We start from the raw sequence: 16,891 nt of genomic DNA, 5'->3' as shown, positions 1-16,891 counted from the left end.
TGAGACCACAGCGCTCATCTCCAAATGTCTCTCTGGGATTCAGAGGTCTATAGCAAGTAGCCAGGTGTACCAACAGGCACTTAGGCAGTTGCACATAAGAGGCAACCTGGGTGCATTGAAACAGAACTATTTTTTCACCAAGCTTTTATGTTTTGCTATCTTAATGTTCTTCTGTCTATTCCAGTAAAACTTCTGAAATCACATAGGTTACTTCAGGGGCTGAAGAAAGGACTACTTTGAAGTGCTTTATCCATGCATGCATTCTGAATTGCTCAGTAGCATTGCCTTGCAAAGCAGAAATGGAAAAAAACAGAGAACAGACTGACCTGAATTCAAAGAGCCTGACAACAAGCCCAGTAGTTGAAAGACTGCAACACAGAAACTCACAGTTGGATCTCTGAAGCAAGGAGACCTAGGATCTTGGGAAAGGAGCATGGACATGCTGACTGTCTGCAGCCTCTCTCAGGTATTGCCAGGTCCATTGGCTGGTGAGACCTTAATCTGCCTCAAAACGAAAAACATCTTTAGTTGTGTGTAAGACTTTTGTACTGGCAAGAAAACTCTCTCACCCCTCTGAGTCCTAGGAGAGTTGCTGTGGGGAAACAGCAGAGCTGCCTCTCTTTCAGTGCCTGTACTCCCCCTGGATTCATGCATTCAATGACCTTGGCAGAGGTTCAGAAGAAACCCTTTACCATAGGAACGGATTATTTTTCATTTCTTTCAAGATTAGGCACAAATATACTTTCTCTCATCAGATACATGGATTCTGAAATTCCACTTTTGTCCTCCCTCTTCAATCAAAGGATTTTCAAGTGCAGAGAAAAACCACATACTCCAGCTGTTTGGTTTCTGCCGCCGTCCTACAGCATCCCAAGATAGGAGATAAGAAGCTGTTGGTTTGAATCGTCTTTTCTGAGTCCAGTATTCAAATTGCAACTGAAGTTACTATCTACATTGGCAATTTTAACTCTCCAGTGTTTGAAACCAATTCCTCTGAGGTAGACATGTAAAGATGCAGTATGTTTTCTTTCATCTAAGAATATGCAGGAATGATATTGAGATACAGATGATGTGGATTTGGAGGATTACCAACTTAAACAGAGGTTTTGCTATGCCGGATCAAAAAGGTTTCCTATCGCACCCCTCTGCCCTCCAATCAGCACTGCTGCATTTGGTCATGACTGTGATTCATGTGTCTGAGAGAAATTACAAAACCTACCCATAACTGATGTTCCATGCCAACAGTGCAATACTGTAGGTGGAGAGAAAGCAATTTCACTCTGACCTTGGAAAAAACAGCTCAAGCAATGAAGTTGCTGTTACCCAGGCCAATAGGTGCTGTAGTCAATTTTAAAAAACCATCCCTTCTTATGTGAAAAAGAAGCTAATACTGCCTGTGAAGGCTATAGTACTGTCAAGAAACATCAGAGAGTACGTTACTGATAATCAACCACATTTTGTTTAATTAAATGTATGGACATTTACATCTTATAGAAACTTGTGTTGTAAGATGCAAATATTTTTCAAAGATGCTTGACCATTATTCCAGCCCAATGTCTCTGCACATTTCTTGCTAGAATTACTCCTTCTTGCTGGAGAGCTGCCTGTGGGAAGTACTCTCATGAGCATAAGGAGAACCATCTCTGGGTACAAGTCCTTTCCCTAGTAACTTCCACCTTGGAATTACTCTAAAACTCCTTGCTGGATTAGCCTGCAGTTATCAAGAATGAGAGAGAACTGCACGTTTTCAAAGGTAACAGTCACGTAGCTTGCTCTTATCATGATATTAGTGAAAGCAAACATATTATAAAACCTCACTTAATCTTCCACAGGTTATTATGGTGAATGGCCATATAAATGTATTCTAGATAACTGTGTTCATTCAATCCCTTAACTTCACCACTTTTCTTTTTAGTCAAGCATTACAGTTACCTGATGAAGCCATTAGAAATTAGGTGATTTTGCCAAGTTGTCTGGTCTGTACTCACGGCTCTGAAAATGAGTTAATTCCTGATAACCCTGAAATTATTGTTACTGCACAGTATGTATTGTATGAGCAAGTTCATCAGCTGTAAACCAAAATATTGACATTATCCATTTTAGCAACATCAGTTGTTACTCCTCACCTGCAAGCATGACTCCTTATACACACTGGCAGCAACAGCAGCCACTCTAAGAAGGTTTGTTCACAGAAACACATGACTGATGCCAAATATTTGCCCACTTCCAACAGGTTTCCTTATTTACCTTTTAGTTAAACAGTGTTAATGTGATTTTCATTAGCCCCTCTTGAAGGGCTAATCAGCACAATTTACCATTGCACACATTACACTGAGGGACTTATCAGTACAGTATTGACAAAGAAGAGGAACCAGTGCTACCATTACAACAACACGTATTTACAGGGAAGTTGTGGTATAATAGACAAACAAGTCAAAGCCTTTCAAATTATTGTATAGCTCTTCTGGCTTTCTTGGTCACTGCTTTTGCTTTCAGAAGGGGTTGCTCTTCCTTGCAAGCAGCATGGCAACATGAAGGCAGAATGAAAACAACCATGCAGGAGGGTTGGACTAGATGACCTCTGAAGGTCCCTTCCAACTTAAACTACCCCATGATTCTAGGCGTCTATATTTCCCATACGTATAAACATTGATGATCTGCAGCTGTTCAGTGGTGCAATTAATTTTTTGTTCCAGGTCTGTCTTCCCTATTTACCATACCATGGCTATTGCCATGCATGGGAGAAGGAAAGCAAATCACAGTGCCAGCAATTTACCCTACCAGCCTGTCCCTGGACAGACTTATGGGGCTTCATGCATGCCACCACACCAGCTGAGCTGGCCAGGGTCCAGTCGTGGCTATTCTTCTCCCTGTCTTCATGTCTGACATCTTCTCACAAATGTTTCTGGAAGGCAACAAGCACTAAGGGTCAAAATTCATTACAGAGATGGTTTTTAGAGAGCAGCATGGTGATCTGAGTCTTCCATTGAAACCCAACTGCTGACAAGAAAGGCAGGTGTTTGGGGCAGACCTGGCTTTAGCCATTCTCCCTCTTTTGTGTCTGGAATTGCATTTTCTTTCCTAAAATGCTGCTTCCCCTCCCATGGGGTGAGGGACAGGGACATAGCAGCCAGTGCCATCAAGGGTGTGGGCACAGCTGGGGAGAGACATCCCTGCTCATCAGGGCATGCCAATCCCTAAGGCTGTCAGCAGAGCAGAGAGCTGTGGGCAATGGGTCTTGGAGCTCTCTACAGAAGGAGAGAAGACTGTCAATTATAAAGATTGCTGGTCTTAATGTGAGGAGTGGGACTTTCTGCTTCCACTGACTTTTCTGGCAAAGTAGTTCACAGACACTTGCATATTTATTGTTTCCTTTCTTGACTGGGCCATAAAATAGAATAAACACCAGACAGAGAGACAGATAGAGAAACATACTGATATTTTGTCTGGCAGCCTTTCACTTTGCAAGCCATATATTGGGCTAAGGCAGCTGCTATTAAATTTTAACACAAAATTCAGTTGCAGTCCTCTGATAAGAATTGACCTTTTTAAATCTTGTCTTCTGCAGAGGCATTTTTTTCTGAGGAAAAGTGTTCTGTAATGCCTTTAAGCCATCCAGGGGCAGGCAAGAAAGCAAGGGGAAGGCTTTCCTCCTGAACTTACTGAATGCTCTGCTTAAGCCTTGCAGTGTGAGGCCTGTTCTAAGCTTGCAGATACACACCATTGTCCACCTCTGTTTAAAACCCCTACATAATGTCTACCCAGTGACAATCTCTTAGACATTACATACGTATGGATGGTACTCTGCTATATCTTTTAGCCACTGATGTTCTATCATTCTCTGAACACCTCAGTAAATTAATACTACCTTAGCCTCTTACAGGTAAAACATGGTTCTTCCCATTTTGGATGTAAAGCGCAGAGAAAATAAATGGCTTTACATGCATAAAATAATTTCTGCCACACACCTCGACACTGAACCCAAATTGTTGATGTGCCAGAAACATATCACCTTGGGATAACACACTGGCTGAATGAAAGAGCACCCAAGAGCCACATCCTGCACCCACTGCCGAGTGCCATGCAATTAAGTACAGTACATCAGCAAGGGCTGCTCACAGAGATGGCAACGACTGCTGCAAGTGAATATAATCCTTTTCTGGTTCTCAGAACAACTGCAGTAATACCTGTTATTTGCTACACTAGAGTTGTTCAAGAGTAAAGGGCCCAGAGGTCAAACCCATTAAAAACTGGGAAAAAGGACAACAAAGAACAGGGAAGCACCATTTGCATTCATACTAAGTATCAAGGAGTCTTCAATTCTTGGGGTTTATAATGCTGAAGAAGCTTTCCAGATCATGTTCCCCCTCCCTTTTAGCAGAAGCACTATTTAAAAATATAATTGAGAGATTAAAAAGACCTCACCTTTCATTTTTTGTGTCTCTGTGTTAGGTTGTGACTAACTGAAGCTCTCTCTTAACAAGTATCCTGTTTCCTCCAGCTGATCAGAGGCTTTCTGTGAGCACATCTGACTGGCAGAGCAATGCTATTTCTTAAGAACTGAAACTTTTCACAGCAGGGTGCTGGCTTCTGTGTGAAGTCTTGCAAGCAGGTTCACACCTCTGCCACAGCACTTCTGCTCTGAGAGGTTTATGCTAGTTAGCCTGGCCTTGTTTTACAGCAGCCTAGTGGGTCTGGTACTTGTGCTCAAGGCTGATCACTCTGGGTTTAAGTTGGAACCCATGCTGGTTTCAGCTGGCCTTGGTGGGGGAGATACTTTTTTTCTAGGAATAAGGCACTATCATCTTCTGTGTCTGCCTCAAATAACCTTTAGGGAAAGAAGGACTCATCTGCCCTGAACTGATGCTGTTGTGTTTTAGCTGCTGCACTGCGTGACCTGCAGTGACCTGAATGCACCCAGTTCCTAGGGCCAGGCAGCATGCTTCCTCAGTGCGTTTCCACTGGCTCTTTTTCTTCCTAAGACAACTTAGAAGTTTAGTCTGGGACAGGTTAGCAGTGAGAAGTGGGTAAGGGAACTGGAAGAGGACAGAGCTGTGTTGGCATTGCCTTCTGGCAGAACTCATCAGGGAAAGCAGTCCATCTCCATCAGTGCCTCAGTCCATCTTCTACTCTGCTGTCTTCACAGCAGATTTGGAAAACTTTCCTGGAGGAGGTCAGAAAGTTTCTTCAGGAGAAAAAAAATTAAACCATTTAGACATATTGCTTCTTTCAGATGTATGTTCTTTCTTCTCTTTCCTGAATGGAATCTGTTGCTTAAACATTCTTGCGCTTTTGTCTCCAGTTCTATTCTGTTTTAACTTGAAGGCAGCAATTTCACTTAAGAGATTTATAGCAATAGAAAATAGAAGACAAAAGTCTCATTGATATTTCAGACAACAGAGGAAAAACTGAACAAGAAGGTAATTAAAATAAAATTCTGAAAGCTCTTCGTTATACAAGGTAAAAAAAGTGCCTCTAAATCCCAGTTTAATTTTTCTTGTCATGTTGACGATCCAGCTCCAGTGAATAGACAAAATGTTCTAGTGTACCTCCCTTTGTGTACATACTTTTAATTCTTTTTCCTGCACTTATATTACAAAAGGTTGAGAAGCTGGAAGTGGTTTTGTGCACAAAGGAAGGGTATTTGCTCTGCAGTCTGATGCCTATTAGGTTTTAAACCCATTTAAAATCATGAATTGCAAACTATTGTAATTAATATAAAGCATTAATTAACTGAGCATTAAGAACAAAGCAAACCAGAAACAGTTTGTAAAGTTCATATTTCCCTTTACAGAAATTTCCCTGCATATGAGAACACTGTCTTATAACCCTTAAGGAGTTCATGCCAGTCACAAAAGGCATTTTTCAGTTTCAGACGTGAGAATTGCAGTCCTTTATGCAATGTAATATTATATTCTTTGAAGTTCAGAATTATTGTATGAAGAGCTTATGCAAGAATTCTACCAGTAAAAACTGTATTTCTCTCATTTCATATAATTTGCTACAGATTGAAAGATGCATATGAGCAACATCACTGAATTACTGGAATACACAGAACATACATCACTTGGTTATCTGGGCCTGAAAAACCAAACCAGAGCCTATCAGCTTGAGCACTCTGGCACTAAGAAGGTTCTTTCTCACAGAAAATTTCCACCCAGGAGGAAGTAGTTAGATTTATTAAATGTTGCTCAGATTTCAATTCTTACGAGCTAATTGACTCTGTTCCACATGGCACTTTGAAGGGCAATTGATGAAAATTGCTTTGGGGCAGAAGGTACTTGTGCCAGGGAGACCTTAATGGAATCCAAAGGCTTCTTCAGTTTGGAGAAGCACAACATCATACAGGATAGTTATGGTAGCAGATTATTACCAAAGCAAAACAACGCCTTTGTTTGCATACTATTGTGCATTGCCTATTCCTTTTTTTCCTGTCTCCTTGTTGCATGGAACCTGCTTGCTATAACATATCACTAAGCTTCAGGATGTAGCTGCCTTCATTCAGCACCCAGGGGTACAAACCCAGGTACTACTGCTCTTTCCTAATGCACTCACACTAAATGCAGCCAGTTTCCCAGTGTCCCAAAGCAAACACAATAATCCCTTAAAACTCAGCAACTGCTGTGCTTTTGAAAGGAAGAATTCGTGAAGGAAAAATGTTTTCTTCTAGGCTCTGAGGGGAGAGAGAACGGCCTCACTGTGCAATGAGGATTTGCCTTGCAGCAGCATCCAAATGCCAGTATTTCACCAGCAAGGCAAATATTTTCTGCACCTCATGTCAAGCCAGAAATTCATTGCTAAAGTAGATATTTGTATTAAGACACATGAGAGCACACAAAAGTACATAGACACTGTAGCTTCTGCCTTGCCCAGAGAACAGCACCAGCAGTACTCTACTAAGTTGTATTCAGAGTTAGTCCCTCTTTAAGGAGGGTTTTTACAGGCTTTCCTCCCTATGTTAGTGCAGAATAACGTAGGAATAAATCAGGAATAAAGCTGAAGGTTAGCAATCCCTTTAGCCCCTTGCTTCCCAGCTTCGCAAGAGGCAGTCTCAGTAAAAGATAAATAGGTTTAGGTTTATGTCTTTAGCTCACTGCCCTCCTAAGTGGAAGAGTGTGTTTGCACGGGTTTTGTGTAGCCATCCTTAACCAAACCCCAGTGTTCAACCTGGTTAATCCTCATAACTGTGCACACATAACCCAAACAGCCATTTTTCCTAATATTTTACTGTCTTCTTTTCTGTTTGCATAACCCCTGTGAGGTTTGCAGGCTGCATCTAGTTCCCCCAGGGAGGTGGAAAAATCACAGCAAATCAGGCTCTTTGCTCTATAATTTCCCAAAGATCAAAGTTTAGTTATCATTAGAATGTAAATGTCACAATATTATGAAATGGTGCATCAGGACAGAACATATCTTCCTCTTTGAAAGTATTTCTATGTGATGTGACATTTTAGTAACATTTGAGGGGGGACTTTCTTTCCTTTTAATGATCTTTCTTGGCTTTTTTTTAGCCAGCATAAGTCTGCTGCTCCCACTTGCTAAAATAGCATTTAAAATCAAGTATTTCACAAAGTCTTCTGCTTTTTCAAACTGGGCTAACATCTACCTTGTTATTTTATTTAATCTGCTTCCCAAGTCAAGAAAAAAGGGGCTGAGTTAATAAATATTAAGGAAAACATGGCTCCTAATATGTTTATAAATATTCCCAAATTACCAATACGTCACAGCAATGGTTGGGTTGCTGGAGTGTATAGGAACAGGGATCCACTTGAGAAAAACAAGAAGAACAGAGGTTGGGCTAGCAGAGCCTGGGCTGCAAACAGTATCCAGCCTTCCAGCCCATGCTAGGGAGAAAGTAAATGATGTAAAGAAAAATGTAGTAAAAAGTGTTACAGCATTATAAAATAACATAAGAAGAGGTTTCCCTGAACTTCTGTTGACTGTATAACTCCCAGAAGACATTTTATAGACATGCATGAAACTGAGTGTAGTCCACAGAGGCTAAGGACATTTGAGAGGAGAACCTAGAGCAGGGACACAAGTTATACAGCCTGGTATAAAGATCAACAAAACTAGCAGCAAAACGCAACGCACCGGCTGTAAAATCATCAAGATTGACAGAGAAACCCCAGCTCCACTGAATCCAGTAACATAACTTCAGTGACTTTAGAAGAACCAACATGCTCCTTGGGATGGGTAGAAGGCACCTCCCTGAACTCAGGCTGGTCAAACACATTTGAAAGAACCTACATTTCATTATATTTACTTAGAAACAGGCACCACATTTTTCTATAGTGCAAGGTCCCTGTAGCAACCCTAACTATTCTATGATTCTATGATAATTAGAGGTCACTGAGGTAAATTTCAAACCATTGCTTCCTGATAAATTATACCTTGGTTTAATACTGAAATCTTTAATTGGACTGTTAGTGGCCATTAAGGAGAAATCTATTACAGAGCAGCTGTTGTAAGAAAGAAAACAAAACCAGACTATATTTGTTTTGCATGTTTTGGCTTGGACATGTTAAGGAATATTCGCAATCTTAACCAGCTGTCGTGGTTTAAGCCGGTCAGCAAGTCAGCCATGCAGTTTCTACTCTCCCCCCCTGGAGGGATGGGGAGGAGAATCAAAAGAATGCAACTCCCACAGGTTGAGATAAGAACAGTTTAATAACTAAGGTATAACACAAATCACTACTGCTACCACCAATAATAATAATGATAAGGGAAATAACAAGGGACGAGAATACGATACCACCCGCCGAAAACGAGCCCGACCAAGCAGAGTGTGCCCTTCTGGCTAACTCCCTGTTACATCCTGGGCATGACGTGCTGTGGTATGGAATACCTCTTTGGTTAGTTTGGGTCAGGTGTCCTGTCCCTGCTTCCTCCCGGCTTCTCCTCCTCCCTGGCAGAGCATGAGACTCACAAAGTCCTTGGTCAGGGTAAACATTCTGACCAGCAACTGAAAACATCACCTTTATCAGTACTGTTCCCAGGCTGAAAGTCAAAACCACAGCGCTGCACCAGCTACTAAGAAGGAGAAAAAGTGGCTGCTACTGCTGAACCCAGGACACCAGCTAAAGAGGTTTTGTTGTTGTTGTTTATTCTTGTGCAGCCAGAATTACACCCTGTAACAACTCTGATAAGATTTGGAAAGAAAACAAAGATTCAAATGCAGTTTTAACTTGGTTTTCTTTGTTTAAAAATAATTTTTCAGATTCTGCTCACGTTTCTGGTTTCTTTTTTTTTTTCCCCTGTACGTAAATACGATCAACTTACACCATCATACACCATTGTTACTGTGCAGCAGGCAACTTAAGTAAAGTCTGTTTTTCAGCCTTGGTAATTATAAACCAAATTCTGGTTTAATATGACTAAATTGGTATGGAAAGTTAGGAATATTACTTGTTATTGCAATGCTGTAATGCATTACACAAGGAAAAGCTAAGTGATGAAGAGCTTAATTAACTGTGATTTATATTGATCTATATGACCATAAAATCACCAGAGTTTGGAACAAACTAATTTGTTTTTAGCAAGTGTTGCCTGAAAGACTGGTAATTACAGTCATAAACCAATTACTGAATTAAAGTGTAGTAAATATAAAACCAAAAGCAGTCACAAGATATTTCATTAGGAAGCCCACTAAGTCAAAACAAAGGTTACTTTATGTTCACATGACACTGAAACTGCAATAGTGCCTGCAACAGGTGAATTTTCAAGTCTTCTCCCACTTTAAACACACATTCTTGAGGTTTCCAGAAACATTTATGTTTTGGCCTAACAGTTGTAAGCAAGGTCCCAAAGCTGTCCTGTTGATTTAAGTGGACACTGTTAATATTACTTCTGTGCTGTGTGGGGGTGAGAAATCCTGAGCACATCCAGAAGCTGGTATATTGCGGTGAGTCCACATGTGAAGAACTCTGGAGAACAAGTCTGTGGGTTAACAGAGCATGAGTTGCTCTTGGCAGAGAGCAAAAGGCTGTTGGCTGATATATGAGCCAGACAGGTAAGAGGCAAAAAAAATGAATTTCTCTCTTTCAAGTCAAATAAAGTTCAACAGGAAAAAGCTGACATGCAGACGTCGGGCTGTCTGAGGTGAGGGGAGCCCCATCCACAGTAACTGGATACTTGTACACATATAACACTACATTTTGTCTCCTTTATGTGGAAAATCACTTTTTTTTTTTTAAAGTTAATATGTTCCCAAGGAACCTCAGAGGAAGTTTAAAATGTGATGGCAAAAGGATAGTGAAGACACAACTATGCTGACATTTTCGCCACACTTTGTGGTGCTCTTTATAAGAGGCAGTTCATAGAGACGACCTAACCTCTTCTGAAAGCTTGTGCTCAAGGTACCATGACATTAGGGCTCCGTTTCTGAGGGAACTGCAAAGAAAACCGAGGTATGAGAAGAAAGTAACTATTTCACTGGTGAGTGGAGACTGATGAACACTTTAGTTGTCCTGAAATGATCTCTGAAGACAACATCAAGGCTTACAGATGCGACTGTTCCCACAGATCATAGAATGGTTTGGATTGGAAAGGACCTTAAAGATCATCTAATTCCAACTCCCCTGCCATGGGCAGTTGCTCAAAGCTACAGCCAACCTGGCCTTGAACACTTCGAGGCAGGAGGCAGCCACAACTCTACCACCAAATGTACCACTAGTGTCCCTCAAAAAATGCGACCAGGATTTACTCTAAATAATTCACTGCAAGAAAAACTTTTACAAGATTATGAGTAATAGATCATCAATCTTAAGAATGGCAATTGCTTAAGAACTCTGAAGAAGCATTCGGCTTTGTAAGAGATAAGAGAATTAACTAAATCTAAAGATGAAGCAAAATGATTTTGGTTCCTCCGGAGAAAGCAAAGAGCCTAATGAACACTGCAGGCTCTCACACAGCAAGGTGTGAGGGCTGAATGATGTTCAGTGAGATTACCATCAATTAATCCATGGCTATGCACATTTGAGGGAGGCCCTGACTAACATGCAGTTGGGTACTAAGTTAGGTGTAAATATTTAGGAGAAAGAGATTCCTAATAAGGACTGTTTAATGGAAACGTGTGCTGAATGGGCAGCCTTGGGTAAAGCAAAGGGAACTTTTGGCTGAGCTCGAGCACCATGTCCCAACTGCAGGTGACCCAGTGTAGCTGCCCACATTGCCACTTTCCAATCCCATTCTGTCACCGTGATCTGGGTTATCCTTAACGCTCTGAACAATGTGTTGCTGTTTTTCTGTTGTTTTCTGGGTTGTTATTTTAACATGGATCGTTGTGACTGAAGTGGGTTACGGAGGGATGGTGTGTGGTGGTGCACTGACAGATCTGGGGACATTGCTTTGCCAATGGCAGGAAAGGGCAAGAAGCTCTAGTCAGGCTGCCAGGGGTGACTTCCAACACGGACTGTAAAGCTCAACCATTGCTCCAGCATGCGCAAAGACTGCTCAAACAAGAAAATATCATAAGCAGTACCCCAATGCTGTATGCATGGATAACAGACCTTCTCATCTTGACTATGCCAGTCAGTTCTGCTAGAACACCTGAAAAACTGTTCACCTGAGAGCTGTTTAGTTTGCCCAAGACAAAGTTAAGGGCAAACACAACCACAGTCTCTGCACCTACACAGCAAGCAAAACTGTCGTAGTGGGCTCTTCAGCCTGTCAAGCAGATGTACATCAGTAACTCGGGGCTGCTGTTTGAAGCTGGACAAATTCAGACTGCAAAGGAGATTACAATTCATCCAAGCAGGGGGTTATTAGCCACTGAAATGATTTAGTAAATGCTGTGGTAGGTTCTCCATCACTGCCTTTGTTCAAATCAAAATAGGATTTTTCTACTGAAATACAGTCTGAAATTTGAAGGGGAATTAATTCATGCCTGGTTATAATTGGTGTTATGGAGAAAGTCAGACAAAACATTACAGTGATCTCATCTGGCCTAAAAATCAATGAGTCTATTTAAAAGAAGAAGAAAAAAAAAACCCAACATAACAAAGCTCACTCAGGAGGAATTAATTGTTGGATTGAGTTTCACAATGGCATATCACTTTCCACTAACGCAAATTCATACCTCGGGTGATAGTGCTGCATTTCTCAAAAACACTGTTTAAGGAGGCAAACTACTTTGTAAAGGAAGTAGTAGTTGTAACTCTTGGGCAAAATCAGAGCCTCGATGACAGAAATGACAGGAATTTCACGGCTACAGGGGGTCAGAGCTTTACCTGCTTTCTCCTCCTTTCACAGCCACAAGCGTATCTCATTCTGCAGGGTTTCACAGGAGGATACAGGAGATTTTCTGCTCTTCAAGTTGTGGTATTTCTTTGGAAATGAAGAAAACCCAGCACACACTGGCTGAGTGCTTGCCTTTGACCTGATGATGTCTTGAAGTCAGGGATTAGACAAACAGTGAAATGTCACTGATATTTTTCAGTACAGAGTTACACCAGAGACTTGCATGCCTCAGCAGTAATGATTTGGTGTTTTTTATAGCCTATCACTGAGAAGGACTCAAAATCAGAGTGAAAACACAGAGTACATGAGAAGAACCACTGCTACCAGCCCATAAATAAAATTACTGATGAAAAGGGACATGATGAGGTTTTAATACAATGAAAGAAAATAGATGAAGTGAAAGAGACAATGGGTGAAGTTCCCAAAGCAAAGACAACAACCTTCTTCATAGCAAAGTTACAGCATGCTTACTGTGCAGAAGTGGCCGGAAAAATACTGGGTCCTCAATACCACAAAGCCTGCAGCATTTTGATACTGATGTGTTACTCCAGGGCACATACAGAGTTGTCAGAGGCATTTCCCTCAGTATCCAAGGACACCAGAGAAGTGTCCTGCTCAAATCCTGAGCAGGGCTGGCTGCCAAGCTGAAATGCAGCATTTCGATGCTCAAGCTCACACTCACGTTTTGAGGTGGCACTTCGTTTGAGAAGGCAGTCAATCCAAACCCACCCCTCTGGGGTTGCCCACATACAGCTGTCCTGCAACCCAAAGCCTAATCTGGGAAAAGAAAAATCAGTTGCATCCCTTCATTTAGAGCTTTCAGTGGATTACATGTGACAAACTTGTACATATTTTACATAGACACATTTTTTGGTGGTGCGAGCACTCCTGGAGAGCCAAAAGAAGGGAGCAAATAGTTACCTTTCCTAATTGTTTTCCAGAGTCTATTCCTAGATTTTGCTACAGAGAACACGTCTCCACGTTTTGCAGATTTCTCTTGGAAAAAACCTGGAAAAAAAAAAAAGGAGGGATTGTAGCTGGTGCAAATGGCTGTCTGGGTTCACGGATTAGCCTGAATCAACAGCTGGCAGCCGTTCTGACAAAAGCAAGCCTGGCTCAGGAAGGAATCCTCTCCAGAAAAGGCTGAGTTCTCAAAATTCAATTTACAAAGAATCTTGAAAGCTCCCAGAGAGAAGAAAGCCCCAGTGTCTGTGGTGCAGACAAGCAGGGCCTCAGAGCACAGTGTTTCCTATCAAGGTGACCTGGCCATGGGACATGTTGATTTTCATGACTATGAATTCAAGAGCCATCTGGACACAATCCTCAGCAAGGTGTTCTGGGTGAGCCTGCTTGAGCAGGTAGGTTGGATTAGATGACCTCACGTTGTCCCTTCCGACCTCAACTGTGCTGCGCTGTGATTCTGTGAATTCTCCAGTCTCTAAATATCCACTCAGTTCAGACACAAGTCACTCCATGCCAGATGCACACTGGTACATCAGGGGATAGCAGCTGTTTCATTGTCCATCACCAGCTGTGATATCCTATTGTGAAAATACCCCCAAACTGTGCAAAGTATGTGCTTTTATAAACCATGTAAGCAATTTGAGATGGTGCAGGGGCTGTCAAGGTGGAGTGAAACATATTCCTAAGGTAACAGGATGCAACCACATACTGTTGCACCAGGAGAGACAACCATGCAGTTGCTCGTGTTTTCTGAAGAAGACTTGTCTTTCGGAAGCAGCGCAAAGAGAACTTGGTAAAGCAGCAGCCACCTTAAAGCAGTGACTTGTACAAAATACCTTCTTGTTTTAAAGACAGAGCTACCTCCACTTGCGAGCAGCAGCCTTTGAGTGGTGGCTGTGGTAGCAGGGGATGGGCTGCAGGCAGCAGCAGGGCTCTTCTGACCTGAGCTCCTTAGAAATCACAGGTCCCTGGAAGCAGAGATTTACCGCTCTTTCACACCTCACTTGTCAATCAAACTCTTTGCGAGAAATAATGCAGAAGTGCTTCAGCTGAATTATTTGAAGTTCCTCTAACTTGAAGGAGGCTGCTTTTTATTTCCCCTGTGCCACAGAAAATTTCCTCAACGTCACTTTTATTATGCACTTTTGAAAAATAAACAGGGTTCACAATGAGTTATTTCTTATGGGAAAACGGTCTGTTGGGAGCACCTTACACATTCCATTTACTTAATCAGAATCTTCTGATAACTTTTACTGTGCATTGCAAATGCAGGCAGCTCGCGTTACATCTGCAGTGCTCAGATAGACTGGAACTGCTCCAAACTGCTTCTCAAAAGTTTAGTTCTAAAATTTCCCATGCATTTACTGTTCCTTCATCATGGTCACTAATGCATATTTATCCAATGGGATAAATACATGCATACAAATAGCTTAGTAGAGTTACATGTACCATAGTGTTAGCAAATAATAGTCTGTATTTCAAAGTACACAGAAGCCATTGCTTAGAGAAATCAATGCTTCAAACTGAGGGAACTCAAAACCTAAAAATATCAAGGAATAAAGATAAATGGCCTCAGCTTACAGGAAGAAAAACCACCAGGAAAACTCAAATCTTAGTGATATTGTTCAGGAAGCAGTTTCATGTGGCTGGTCATAAACGGAGACCCAGGTTGTTTCACAAGAATTTCAAGGACGAGTCAAGCTGCAAACAGCTACAGATCTGATTTCTGGCTTTACCACTCAACGTCAGCATGACGAGGTCCAGCAGAAAGGATCTTTGGCTCTTGAGTAGCTGATGCAAAAACATGGGGCTGGGAAAGAAATAGTAGTGGTGAAGCACAGAGGAAACACTGAGGCAAGAAGCCTTGCTCTGCAGAAGTGCACCTTCCCGCAGCTCGGTGGGAAGGGACACATGAGGACACAGCTCTTGTGCCATTTCCCCCCACACCTACTAAATCACTGTAGAAAACTGCTTATTTACAGCAACAAAAATATTTGAGGTGTCATGCAGGGCAGGACTGAAAAGGGTGGCAATTTGTTTTCAAAAGCTCTGAGGGAGCTTGGGATCAGCATCTTGTCCAAAGAGACTGGTAATCCCTTTCCAAAATGTGCTATTGCACATCAGTGCCTCCCCCCAAAGGGGTGGTTTCTGAAGGGAAGCAGCAGAGGACCATTTCCTGGACTCCTGGACCTTTCGTATCGCTCTCATCTCTGCTGTGTTTCACTGCTGAGAGTACAAAGACCTCCAGTGTTCTTATCTTGGCATTCCCCACTTAAGGGAATGAGAGAAGCATTACAAATGAGTCTGGGGGGATGTATTGTGAGAGCAGCAATAAAAACTAAAAAGCCGGCACTGGGGGCAGTGGTCGGTCAGATGTTTTAGAGAGCACTGAGCGGTGAAGCTGTCCCACATCCCTGCTCTGAAAAGCTTGTTCATTTAAACACTCTGCTTCTGCAGGCTGCTCCTGAGGATGATCTCATGGTCACACCACCATGGCTAACACTATTTTCAGGTCACATTTCTGCTCCCCTCTTCTGTCCTGCAGCAGTCCCCCCCTCACTGACCCCCCGCACCAGACAGGACACGGGCAGGATACAGTAACATCAAGGTTGCTCTAAAAAGTCATGCTCTCTCCTGCTTCCCTGTTTATTGGTTGTAAAGACAGCAAGTCTATAATATTTTTGGAGCTTAAAAACTTCCTTGTAGCTGTTGGGAAAGACACATGCTATAGTCAGCATCAGTCAGGTACAACTTTGGTGTGTTTTGGTTTTAACTAGTTGAATTTATTCCTAATATCTAACCTAAATCTAGTTTGGAGCTGTACTTGGCACAATCTTTTCAGACAGGGGAGAGGGGCCCTGTGTCACTGGTATGGTATCTACTGACTGACTTTTGCCCTTTACCAAATCTGAGTGCTCTGCCATGATTTCCACCACTGTGAAATGCTGGTTTTCATTCAGTGGAACACATCACCAGGAAGCCCCTTTCCGTACGTTTTTAACCCATTCTCAATGTCACAGTGTTACACATTTGTTCCCCCAGCAGCCCCCTGAAAACCCAGCGTGTCCCTGAGCAGCAGATCTGTGTGGTACTTGCGTGAGAATGAGCCCACCAGAGAAATCTCTAATTCCACACCACAGCTGCCTTTAGGTATTAAACCATACACATCCCCGAGCCTTGACAGCACAGGAGTGTCTTGTCCATGGTGGGGATTTGACAGAACAGGGCCTCAAAGTGCTCCCCTTGCTCCCTCTTCTGTAGCAGAGCTGGAAGTAGGATAACCACAGAAGCATAAACCTATCAGTGGTGACCTCCAAGGAGCAGGGTCCGCTCTGGACAGCTCAGAAATGATCTCTTGAATAAATAACCTCCCATGAAGATTTTTGATAGCACATCGGACCACTTTGCAGTTTATTACTGAAATGTAGTTGGGGATAGGATAAATTTGTTTTAAAATAACACCAGTCATACGTTGCTCCTGAAACACCTCATTGATGTTTAGAGATGAGTGAAAGAGCGCTCCTGAGGCTTGATACGAATATTCTTGATGGCTCATTCGTTTCCAGGTCTTCCATAAGCTGCTCATTAGCAGTTCAGTAAAAATCCTGAGAGTGAACTATAATGTGTGATACCTATGTGTAAAGAGATACACCCCGTCCTGATCAGGTAGGTCCTGACCTTCTCCTCC

The sequence above is a fragment of the Psittacula echo genome (genome assembly GCF_963264785.1).
Source record: "Psittacula echo genome assembly, chromosome: 2".
NCBI lineage: Eukaryota > Metazoa > Chordata > Aves > Psittaciformes > Psittacidae > Psittacula > Psittacula echo.
The sequence above is the reverse complement of the archived record's forward strand: the minus strand, read 5'-3'. Positions refer to the sequence as shown.